The sequence below is a fragment of the Pterocles gutturalis genome, unplaced genomic scaffold (genome assembly GCF_000699245.1).
Source record: "Pterocles gutturalis isolate BGI_N339 unplaced genomic scaffold, ASM69924v1 scaffold32954, whole genome shotgun sequence".
Lineage (NCBI taxonomy): Eukaryota > Metazoa > Chordata > Aves > Pterocliformes > Pteroclidae > Pterocles > Pterocles gutturalis.
Genome location: NW_010134274.1, coordinates 45,808 through 54,262, shown reverse-complemented (window position 1 = coordinate 54,262; position 8,455 = coordinate 45,808).

Genomic DNA, 8,455 nt, shown 5'->3' with positions numbered 1-8,455 from the left:
GTTGTGTTGTGTAGGCTGAGGAGGTGTGCTGGACTGGTCTGAGTTAGTCCTGGGCAGCCACCCTCGGTGCCTTGGCTGGCGATGGCTGCGTGCTTTGAGCAGAACGTGGGAGCTGGGCAGAATCCAACCCTGTGCTCGTATTTCCCCTTTTTCACCCACATGTATGAGACATTCATAGAAAAAATTTTCTGGGCAAGGCTCTAGACAAACCCAGAGCAATTTCATAACCCAGGGTGAAAGCCTCTTACTGCTCTTTGGTTTGTCAAAGGCGAGAAAGGGCACAGGAGAAATTGCTGCCTTTGGTTACCTCCATACGTCAACCTCCTTGGCCTTGGAGGATTTTGTGGAGGGCAGTGTGATCCAAAGACTAAGTCATTTAGCTTGGCAGATATTAATTACTTCGTCTGAAGTAGGAGCATCTGAAGTATAATAAAATTACAGGTCCCATCTGGCACTGTTCAGTTAATGACATGCTGAGGTGCTGGGATCTGTTTGGAGAAGTTGTTGGTGATAATGGTGTTGCAAAGGCACAAATCCAGTCTGGAAGAGTTCTCCCTTTCTCTCCTGTCTACAGCTTCTGTGTTTAGTTCTGGGCATTGACACACAGGCCTGAGTTGCAGCTTGTGAATTGTTGCTCGTGTTTCTGACTCCAGGTACCACTGGGGAGGTCAGGGGCAGCTCAGATGTGGAAATAACCAAATGTTATATCCAGAAAGGGTGAGTGACGATAGCAAAACAGGAGACTGTCAACAGATGGTGCCACTTTTCCCTTTCTTTCCCTCCTCAAGGCCTGCAATAAAGCATATGTACAAAGCTCAGTTTGTATGAGCACCAAAATATTTGCAAAGCTAAACTGCACCTGAGAAAAGTGCGTGTCTCAAACTTTTAGTGAATTCCTTTTGAAACGTGACTACACATGTTACGGAGGCTTTACGTCTAAGTCTTCCGAGATCTGATACGATCACAGTGCAAGGAGGAACGGCTGTCAGTGCTTTTGCTTTTCCACTATCCTTCACTGCAATCCACGACTTTAAAGCACTTTATCTCCATGGCTTTCCCATACAATTTTTTTAGAATTCTTGTTAAAGGCCACCTGTCTTAAGTGATTGATTGCCCCTCCCTCCCCTTCCCCCCCCGTCACCTCCCGTCATCTTTTCCAGGGTAGCTTAAAGCAGATTTTCGCTGCATATTTACCAAGGGATCAATTCCACTGAAATAAGGCCACATGGTTCCTTATCTTCTGATACATCTTTTCATGAACATGAGTATCAGGAGCAGCTTTTGTAGCCTCTGAGATGAGCTACTGTTAGACTACAAATCAGAAATCGGATGTTCTGCTGGTCTGCTGGGGCTTCTAGTGACTTGACTGTATGTATCGGGTGGTCAGTACAGCACAGATGTGGGCTCAGAACAATCTGCTCCTTGAGGTTAACGGCAAAGGTCAACCAGAGCAGAGGACTTGTGAGACAGTTCAGCTTCCTTCAGCTGGCTGGTGTTTGTAGGTTCTGCAGAACTGTTGGATGAGATGCGCTGTATAAGCGCATATTACTTTGGGACTGCACCTATCCTTAAAGCTAGAATCATTTGTAGGCTGACTAAGCCATCAATATGGAAAGAGTTTGTCTGGGAATCGGAGCTCACCTTGCCTTGATCCATCTGAAAAACTCCTCAAAGCTTGGGAACGTGTAAGACAAGATCAAAAGACCTGGAAGGCCGCAATGAATTTTCATTTGTTTGCTACTTAGTGGGAAGTAGCCCATTAAACAAAGAGGGTAAGAAATGCCTGTGGGACATGCCGAGGTCTCTCTTCCTCATCACCCATGCAGAGGTGAAATCCCTCAGTTAAATTTCCTGCTACTGACCCATTTGGAGCTCCATCTGGCTTGTTTCATTCTCAACATTGTCCAAGTTCCTGAAACTGGGACCACAATGAATATTGTTGAGCCTCTTTTTGAAGGGCAATTATTTCCTGAGTTTAAGAGAGGACTTAACGATGCAGCATAAATAGATGTCCAACTAACTGATCCCGAGGAAGCTGACCTTGTTTGGACAATGTAGGGTACTGTTGTAGGGAAGTATTAAGAACATGGCAAAAACATTTATACAGACAAGGATTATATTCTGCTAAATCTGTCAGAGTTTAGGAGGAGAATGGCAAGGACAAATAGCCCCTTTTTACCTAAATATCTTGCTAGGATGATTTATTAACAAACCAGAATCCTGGGGGGAAAAAAAAAGGTTAGGTCAGAAATTATACATCAGCAGACGGATGCTCGTTGGGGTTTTTCCTTAAGCTCTCAGACCTTGTTTTGATTAGAACATAATGAAGAGTTTGTTCATTAAATGTTCCAGTTAATTAGTGTAAAATTCACGGAGACCCTGGATTCTCAGTTAAACATGCATGAAATTAGTGTTGCATTCTCTGTGCTGCGCTTCATACTTTTTTGTTTAGCAGGTGATAACTAATGTGATCTAATAAACCTCGAGTATAATGAAATGAGTCTTGTTCAGCATTTAATAATTTTAGCAGCCCAATTCCTGCTTGATATGTATCTTTCTTTTACAAGACGTTAGGGTACAAGATGAGATTGCAAGGCTGTGAACAAAGATGAATGCTTTTCTCCAAAATAGATGTCACTGTTAAGCAGTCTGGCAATCTTTGTTTCTTTGCAAGATTAATTGGACTATCACGTTAATAAGCAAATATGATAATCCTTGATAGTTCTTATCACTGTGAATTTTTTTAATTACTGTAATGAAAGGCATAGAACACTATTATTTTAGTAACAAACTGAAATATTTCTGTATGAACCATCTTCTTTATTGTATTTCAGTCCATTTTGTGGAACAGCATTCCACATGTAGAACAGATATTCCATAATCTTCCCTAGACAGCTCAGTGGTCAGTGTTATCCTTACTGTTTTCCAAACATCTAAGCTGAACCTCTTTTGTTGTATTGTGTTTCTCCTTATCCTAGCACACAGGGAGCAACCTGCTCCTTTCCTTTTTGCAGCAGCTCTTTATGTAGCTGAAGACTCTGACTCCCCCAGCCTTCCCCAGGCTATGAAATCCTGCTCCTTCCTCCTTTTCCTTGCAAATCGTGTTTTTTCCAAAGCTCTGATTATTCTCGTTGTGCGGATCTGGATTCCTCCAACATGTCCAACTCTTTTCTGGAGATGTGTAAAGCTTCACACACTGTACCAGTGGAACTCTCTATTGGTGCTGAGCACTGGAAAGAGCACTTGTGTTCTGCAGACTGTGCTGCTGTCTGTCACCTCCCAGTGGGATGTACGCTTTTATTGCAACAGCATGACGTTGTTAACCTGTGTCAGTTTGTAAGCTGCTACAACTTCTGGGTCTTTTTCTGAGGAAAATGTTTTCCTCAGCTAGTCTGTGCGAAGCTGGTAATTCCTGCTTTTTTTCAGAATTTTTTTTTCACTTGTTGAATTGTGTGTTGTTACTTCTCTCATTTGTAAAGCTCATTTTGAATTTGAATCCCCATTGCAACCTGCTTGTAGTTCTTTCCACCTTCGTGTCAAAGTCTGTAAATTTAATAAACAATATCTCTAGCCCATCACCAGACCATTAATGAAAACACAAAATGAAGGCAGTCTCCTGTGCAACACTATCCCATTTATTCTTTGAGTTTTCACAGCGAAACTGTGGTAATTACCTTGTGAGTGTTGTTTCCTGACAAGTTCCAAGGGCTGTTGGAGCAGGAGGGTCCTGTTGAGAACATGCCAGTCTGTTAAGTGGTGATCGAGGGAAACTCTAAAGTAATTGCTTCATGTGAGACCTATAAATTGTCAGTTTTTCAGAGGGAACCTTGAGAAATGTTTAGGCAGTGAGATTCCTCAATATGGTGATTTTTTTCAAAACTGGAAGTATGTAGAGTAGTTTGTGTTGTATGCTCTACTGGATACATGTCACTAGGCACCAGTTAATATTTTAGGTTCCTAAATATTTTTGAAACAAGCCCTTTAAGATTTTTTTTGTTGTTTTACTTAATCATTATATACCATTATACCAATAAAAATGAATTATAATAAAATATCTTTGGGCTTTGAAAGTAGCAAAATTTCCTGTGTCTTCAAGGAAATCAAGGTACTGTTTGATGAATGCCTTCTTCTTTGAATGAATGTTGACAGATATTATCCAGCCAGATATAGATCTGAACAAATAATGCAAAACATTATTACAGATGGATAATTTATTTGATGAATAGCAGCTCTGTTTGACAAATAATGTTGGTCTGTCTCTATGACTGGCTACAAAAGATGGTATTGCCACGTAAAAATATCACATCAGTCATCTGTATTGATATTTCATGTAAATTACAAGTGAAGGCTTTTCAGATACCCCAGTCATAGAAGACAACCACTCCCCTGTAAATATATGGGAACACTCAGTGCACTTTGGGACAAGTTCAAACCTGGTGAAAGTGAATACAACAGGAGATGAATGTTGGTAACACTGGAACTTTTAAGGCAACCCAGATTGTGTCTGCTGTCTTTAAAATCACTTAAATGTTCAACATGCTGGCAGAGTGCATTATTTTGGCATAATATTGTGAGGAGGACAAATATCCATAGTCAATTAAGCCAGTGCCTTTGATTTAAAGAAAAGAAAAAAAAAGTGCTTTCTTTAACAACACAGCTTGGAAAAGGAAGTTGCTACTTGAAATTTCATCACAGGTCAATCACTGCATTATATCCTGGCACTTATTTTTAAGCTTCTGCACTGTACTTGCTTTGCAGAAACTGTTGTGCACTGTAGCTGCAAGGCACTGAGTCAACAGAAAATCCCCAGAAGGCTTTAACTCAAAGTTGCTTTATCCTACTGTTCTTGGTAGAAAACAAAATCTTCTATTATTAAAAGCTGCATTTAAAAATCCTGTCTCCAAAATGAATGAAAATACTACTCTATGCTGGATAAAAACTATCAGGCATGTATGTTAAAACAACATATTTCTTTCTTTGTGGACAACAGTAGCATCCAGTCAGATTTACATCCAGAAATTCATGAGATCTCTGTAAAGCTATATGTTGCCACTACTTGTCTCTTCCCTCTTGGACTGAGCCCCCTTGTCCCTTACTGCACTGATCGCAGCAGTGCTAAGAGGGGGATGCTCCTGTGGGGTGCAGAGGATGAGGAAGAAGAGCCCTTGGTCCAGCCGTCCCATCTGGGTCCCGCAGCAGCCACGAGCTGGTTTGTCTTGGCAGCAAGCAGATGAGAATGTTTAAGGCTGTTAATGTTTAATGAGGACAAGTGTAAGGAATGATTAACAGTGAAAAGCTTGACTAGACTCGAATAAAAATTTCTCCTCGTTTGTACGGGGAGCAGGATTTCTGCATGACTTGGTTCTGTTGTCACAGGAAATGATAGAGCTCAGTGTGTATTAGCTATGATCCTCGCCTAAGTAAACCTGAAATAATGTCTTGCTGAACAGTTGTAATGATTGAGATCATGTGTATAGCTGACTGACAGCCAGATTTCTTGCTCCACAGCTCCATGGGTGTATGTGCATACATTCCTGGAGTCTTTCTGCATGAGATTCCTGTCATATTATTATGATTCAGGTAGGTGGTCCACAGAATAAGAATAAGCTGAGAAAAAGTGATGTGGCTCAAATTTCTCTGTAGGTAATGGTGAGAAAGAATTGTCAACTAATGAGACAGGTCTTCATGTGGTGAAGGGCCATCTGGAGAAGCCCAGGTGTCTGCAGTGGCTGCCTGGGAGTCACAGCAGTCCTGTGGTCAACTGGGGAGTGTGAGCCAGTGGGTATTAGAGGATGAGAGGCAGAAAGAGACCCAGGAGTATGTTAGCCTGCCTTGTCCTTGGGCGGTTACCCATGCCCTGCATGCCTTCTGCTGCTTTGCTCAATCAACCGTAAATGACTCGGGTGACATGGCTTTAACCCTTCTTTCCTGGTTGATGCTCAGAGAGTCTGGGGACCTTTCTGGAGCCATTAGAGTAATATTTCCACAGCATGGAGACTACATGCAAAACCTTCCACACCTCTGAGGGCCTCTTGTGAGCCTGTGCTGGGAAAACAGAGAGTGGCAGGAAGCCCTGGAAGGGGTCACTTAGAGTACTGCATTGGCAGCTGCCCGAGAATAAGCCAGAAATCTCATATCTCACCACTAAACGCATTTTATACCACATCTAAGCCAAAGATATAAAAACCTCACCCTGCAGAATAATGGATATACAGAAAATGCCTGGAGCCTCATGCTCTTCCTTCAATTGTGAGCGTTGATTTTTCTTTCAAATCACTTACGTGGCTATACTGATATTTGGGTGGGTGATGAAAATTTAATCTGTATTAAACAAGCTTCTCTAACCTGGCAGGTAAACAAATGTATTATTAACATAGTCTCATGTATTTCCTTAATGTTCATGCTTTATAATAGCAGCGTTTAATGTTTTTCTAAGTTTTGTTGTATAAACCTTGTATAAACACATTCTGTTAGGTTGCACCAGTCATGTTCTATTAGACAATACAACACAATCTGACTTGGTGGTATTTCAGTGGATAATATGATAAAAATGATTTCTTTTTAAGAAAAAAAAATATAACCAAAACAAACACAAGAGTGAGCGCTACAAAAATTGTGATGTGCTGAGAGAAAAGCCCCACAAAATGATAAAGGTCAGGACATGTTCCTCAAGTCTTGTTTGCAAGGAAAAATACCAGCCTAACACGTGGCTGTCAAAAACCTCAGTGAGCCAGACAGACTTCTGACAAATATTTTTGACAGTTCTCATAAGCTGGAAAGTGCCTTTTTTTTTTTGCCTCTCTTGTCTTTTGAAATGTTTCCCTCCTGCTTACAGATGTGCAGAAAGAAAGAGAGTTAACAGAGACATTAAAACAACAGGGTGCTGTTAAAAATAACCTCCACCGAGCACTGTCTTTGTGTGCTCTCTGGGGAATGCATTAACTGTCAGTAGTCTAACTTATTAACTAACCTTCCTGAATTTGCAATATATGAAATGTCTTGCTTCTCTTTTGGCGAACATTTTTCTTCATGCATTATTAAGCAAATTAAGAGATGTTCCCTGTTGTTTTCATGTCTTGGGCAGAATTCCATTCTATTCTAAAGGAGAGTTTGGTGAGGGTAAGCAGAATGAAGAGCCGAATACTTCATAGAGCCAAAAATGCTTTCCCTTCTGCAATTTTTTTGTAAAAAGTAAAAAAAAAAAAAAAAAGTTTTTAAAATTTTCAGCAAAGACAGTGAATTGCAAGAAAATGTCTTGGTTTTGGTAGAGTTGTTATGGCAAGGTTTCTTGGTAGAATATTTGGCCAGAAAGGACAAACCTTAAAATACCTGGTGCTTGGGCCACTGCAGAGTATGGAGCCTGCTTGCACGGGAACAGGGATGGTGACCCAAATCACCTACCTATATCCTAGGAAAAAAAAAGAAATTCAAAGCCTTATCTTTTTCAAGTTGAAACTCTTATTTTCCTGGCCCCTCTTAGGAAGCATCCCTGCAGATGTGCATGATATATTGTGTAGCTGGATAACACCATGAGATTCAAATGAGAACTGAGCTCCTTCATTGAATTACTTGTGTACTGAAGTGAAGGAAATACATACTTCTCTTATTTATGTTAATCAGACTGCTGTGCCTTTGACATATGGCTATGATGTTATCTTTATCTTATAATTGTCATCCTGCAGCAAAATCTTTGAACCCTTCTCCACACAAAAGGGCCTAACAGTTGCAAAAATACTTTCCAGCTTCCCATTAAGAATTGCTATCCTGTATAAATAGGACCTTGCACTTTAAAGCTGGCAGAGTGTAGCCTTAAGGAAACGATATTTTTCAACTCAAATACATCCATATTCTTGTTTGCTTACACAGAGCCTGTTCAGTGGGGAATTAGCTTGTTAAGATCTAATCGTATACAGTGTATGCGTAGTGTAAATATATGGCCATTTAAAATTCAAATACAGAATGTGGAGGTCATTGTAGGAACCCTCTGTGCCTCAGCAAGTGTGAATGAATTATCAGTCTGCTTTTTTTTCACTGTTCACATTACTACTTGCAGCTGGGAGCTATGCCATAAGTTACCCTTCTATTAGCATTGAAAATTCCAAGGCTTTAAAAACAAAATATTTCTTCATCTTTTACTCCCAGTTTTATTTGTGGGCTAGGAAAACATACAACGTGTCTGTTGATCAGAAACTGGTTCAGATGTTAGAAATTTGGGAAGTTAAATTGTGTTTGGTGTAGTATGGCTCCGAAAAAGAGAACCTGTGGATTTGCTGGTCCCTGACCTCTGTGCTGTGATGGGTTATTTTGATGTTGCCCATCAGACTTGTGCCAGGTGACTGTGGTGCTTGGACGGCTGCAGAGGATCTTGTTCTGCTGCTGGGTTGCATTGCTGGGGTTTTTAGCAGAGGAGCTGCTATATCGTTGCAGAGCAGAAGGGGTAGGGACAGAGAGCGGC